A 4,580-nucleotide genomic window follows, 5' to 3' on the forward strand; every position below is an offset into this window, starting at 1 on the left:
TTTTTGGATATTTTAAATGTTAGAATTGCAAATTAGCTTATATTGTGTGTTTGTGAAAGGTTCAATGAATTAATGAAGAGAAATTTGATGACTTGTTTAGCAAGTAGAAGGTCAAAAGATTGTCTATTTGAAAATATATATATTCTTTTGAATTTTTTGAGGATGGAAAGAAAAATGATGTTTTTAGAAATATGTTGTGCATATGTATTTGGAAAGAGGAACCCATTTTTTAGCTTTTGTATGTTTTAAATTGAAAGACAAAAAAAATGAATTTAATTTAATATTTAAAAAAAAAATTAACTTAGAAGAAAGATTGGATTCTTTTTAGTGGCTTCGTGTGTTCTTTAGATCAAACTATGAATCACGATCAAACCTGTGAAATTTTAGTTTGAAATAATTACTTGGTATTTCTTGTACAATTTTATAAACCATTACATATTTTTATAAAAATATACTATAATAAAAAATGTAGAAGTGTAGAACAAGTTGGTTTTATGATTTGAATATAAAGGAATGGAAACATCCTAGGTTGAAGATGTTATCTCTCTGAGAGAGCTGACATGCCTAGTTAGACTTGGGGTTCATAGTTTTGTGGTATATGTATGAGATGATTCCAATAAGATAGTGATTGTGTACCATGTGTTTTAGCCACTAATAAGATTTTTTTAGCATATATAGAGATAAGGTCAAGTGCCTAATCAAATGTGAGTTCATATAATAAATATTGATGGAACAATGATGTTGAGATCCAATGGAGTACACTAAAGTTTGGTGTTGGATATTAATAAATGATATTGATAAACATGGGCATAAAAAAATGGTGTTAGAACACAAGGAATTTTAGAAATAGCATAAGAGATTTACCATAGATTTTGCAGTATGTTTTAAAAATAAATAAAAAATTAGGGTTTCATCTATTCATTTCTCTAACCCTTATAGTTCTTTGCATTGTGCAATAATAATTGGTCCAACGTATTATTGAATGACTAGTATATTGTGTTGTATGCCAAGTCCCCTTCCACACGTTAGTTAGTCCTACTTCATGTGTTGTCATCAAGCCTTTATTAATATTTTATAGTAACACTTGTTCCCTGTAACTCATTTAGTATAGAGATGTCTTTGTTTGTACAATTAACTCTTTTTCCATTAGATCCCCTTGATCCAAAGGCCCACAAGGAGAGTGGTTTATTTTTTCATCCTATAACTTTGAGGCTCTAAGCTTGGTGTAAAGGTCTATTTATATACTATGGCCCCTATGCAGTAGCCTAAATTGGCTCTATTTATATTCCTTTCCCTGCAAACAAAAACTAGCTATCATTGCCCCTTAGTGTATAGGCAAGGATGACTATGCCATATACTATTATGTTGCTATATCCAAGATGAAGTATGATTGCATAAAAAATTGTACCATCATGAATGAAAATATGCCCCCATATAAGGCTATGAATGTCACATAGTGGGTAGCAACATAATAGACAAGGGTTTACTTGATTGTGATAGGAAAAAGAAGAAATTAAATGTCACTTGTCATATGAATAATACCATCAGTAAGAAGCTTTCAAACTTCTCTCTTAAATGCCTTACATTCATTAATGGTATGACCAAGTGTGCGGTGATATGCAAAAAAAGAGAAATTTAATGGATTATGTTTGTGATATTTATGATAGTTTGGAGTAGGAACAATAATCAAGTAGGCCTTTCGGAGCCTCAACAAATTTTTCTCTTCCCTTGATATATGATAAGGATTAAGAAGCAATCTTATCTCATGTGAAAGATGGTTTTTGTGCTTGTTAGGAGGTAATTGAGAAGGCAGTGGAGATGGATAAGAAGTTGGAAACCCCACATCCTCTCTATAATAGTATAGTGTGAGATCCATATAAAGCTTAATTCCTTGATCCATATGCCCAAGACCATGTCCATTATATCCATACTTAGAAATCATGTTAGAACCAACATTATAATGTGTTTTAACTCTTATGGAGGAGGACTCGCATCACAAAAACCACTAAAACAAGTATAATCATATTGTGAAGCATAAAAAGGATGAATCGATGCAAGAGGGTCAATCCTTTGATGAGAATGCAAATCCTTGTTAGTCTCATTCATACTGAAATTGTTATCCAAATATGTATTAGCAGGAGTATCATTAAGGAACGTGATGACATCCTCTTGTTTCAAGATATCTCCATAAATGGGACCAAGTTTGGGAGAGGCACAATGTTCCTCATACACTAATGCTTCATATCCATGAGGGGGAACATTGATATGGATTGAAGGTAAACTATTATTAAAATAATTCAATGGCATGATCCTCTTGCACTAAAATATCCTCATGACGGAAGCTACTTTTAGAAGAAGTACAATTGCCTACTTTGCCTTCATTATAAGAATCATCAAAACTAAAGCAAGATACAACTACTAATGACTTGAGAAAAGAAAAACATGAAGAAAAAATCTTTGAAAGTTCCATTATCTAACCAATGAATCAATGACTCAGTTATATGCAATGAAATCAAAAAATATGGAAGAGTATGCTCCAAAATGAATATAATGGATGTTAATAGGAAGTGTGTTAATTTTTTTATTTTCAAACTAAACATATTACTTTTGCAAATGCTTAGTGAGATCTCCAATAAAACATTCAATTAATTAACTAGCCAATCAAATGTGGCAACATATGATAGAAAATCTAGAGAAGTGCAATGTAGGATGCATTGGGTTCATCAAGATGATATGTAAAAAAAGTGAACCTAGGCTAGTATGTTCATTAACTAGAATTAATTTATTTTTCATAAAAACTATTAGAAGAGGTGTGAATGGGTTTGGCTACAATCCACAAAGGAGAGCCAAATAGTCTTGGATCTACATCTAGTCTATTAATGTGTTGTTATGTGATGTGATTGATTGAATCTGTGCAAATGAAATAAGATAAATAAAGTAATTATGAACAAGTTTGACGAAATACATAAAATTGAGAATAAAAATATAAAACATAAGTACATATTTGGAAATGAAACATAGAGAAGCACATGTGATAGAATTTGAGAGCAAACTACGTAGGAAAAGGGTGCTAGGGTCCTAAGATAAGTTAAAGCAAAAGACAGTGTCAAGAATAGGATCAAGAGGTCCTCAAGGATTTTTCCTCAAAATCTAGGGCAAAGTTGGGAGGACACTAGCTCCTAGCTCTAGTACCTGAGTTTTTTGTTGTTGTTTGAAGTCTAAATTTTTTTATTAATGTATACTTTGTCCACTTGTAACTTTTAAACATTGTCAATCTTTAGATCTAAACTTACACACACAAAAAAGAGAGAAAAAAATTTGTTGTATAGGAGCTTGTCTAAGTCAAACCTTGTATTGGTGTTCTCACCTTTACAAAAGTAATGATGAGTGATAAATCATTGCATACTCCCTCAAAATAAGAGGTGAATAAATATTGATGATATTGAAACAATAATGATTATCTCATATGTAAATTCCTTGCTTAAGTTCCTCACAAGGTGGTGATGAATATATTGCAAGTGTTAGTGTTCAACATAGCAATCACAATAAGTAACAAAATTACTTCAATTGTAGATAACAACATGCTTGATAGTATCCTTGGACTTCTCAAATACTTGAATGATCTTCAAGATACATGTAATGTATCAACATAATAATTACACTAGAAAATACTAAATTTTGACAAGTAATTCAAGATACATGTGCTCAAAATTTCAAGATGTAATAAAAACAAGTTTACTAGTGCATAGAATCTAGTTTCTAGAATATTTTTTTTTTCAAATTCGGATAAATGGTTCAATAGATTATGTAGACAAAATAATATGTGTATGTTCTAGATTAAAACTAAAAAAACTACTAAAACTAATTAGAAATTAATACCTTAATATATTTGCATTTGAAAAAATATATATGATAATGAAGTTAACATAGAGCTTTACATCATGTAAAGATTTTTTATTTTAATCCTAAAATAAATGAACATAATGGATAGCATATTCAAAAAAAAAATGTTTTCTATATGAATTATGTAAAATACATTTGTTGTAACCAAATTAAATGTCTAACCCTTATGATTGGCAAATTTTAACTTGTTCCAAATCTAAAGGAGGCATTTAATTGGCTAAATCTAGAATATGAATGTGTTATAGCATTCTAGCGTGCACACACACACACACACACACACACATATTATATACATATACATACATATATGTGTGTGTGTACATATGTATATGTATATGTATATGTTTGTATTTGTGTATATGTATGTATATGTTTATATATATGTGTGTGTATATATGTATATATGCATATACGTGTATGTATATAGTATGTCTGTGTACATATAAATGTATATATAAATATTTATATACATAAATATGTATATGTCTATGTATGTATGTGTGTGTGTATGTATACACATATATACATACATATATGTATACGTACACACATATATATACATACATATATGTACACACACATATGAGCCATAACATAGGCATGTCATAATATACACACATTATGATTTTCAAAACATGAGCATATTTTAAAAAATTGCAAGTTTTGACCAATTTTTT

The sequence above is a fragment of the Cryptomeria japonica genome, chromosome 2, assembly GCF_030272615.1.
Source record: "Cryptomeria japonica chromosome 2, Sugi_1.0, whole genome shotgun sequence".
Taxonomy (NCBI): Eukaryota; Viridiplantae; Streptophyta; class Pinopsida; order Cupressales; family Cupressaceae; genus Cryptomeria; species Cryptomeria japonica.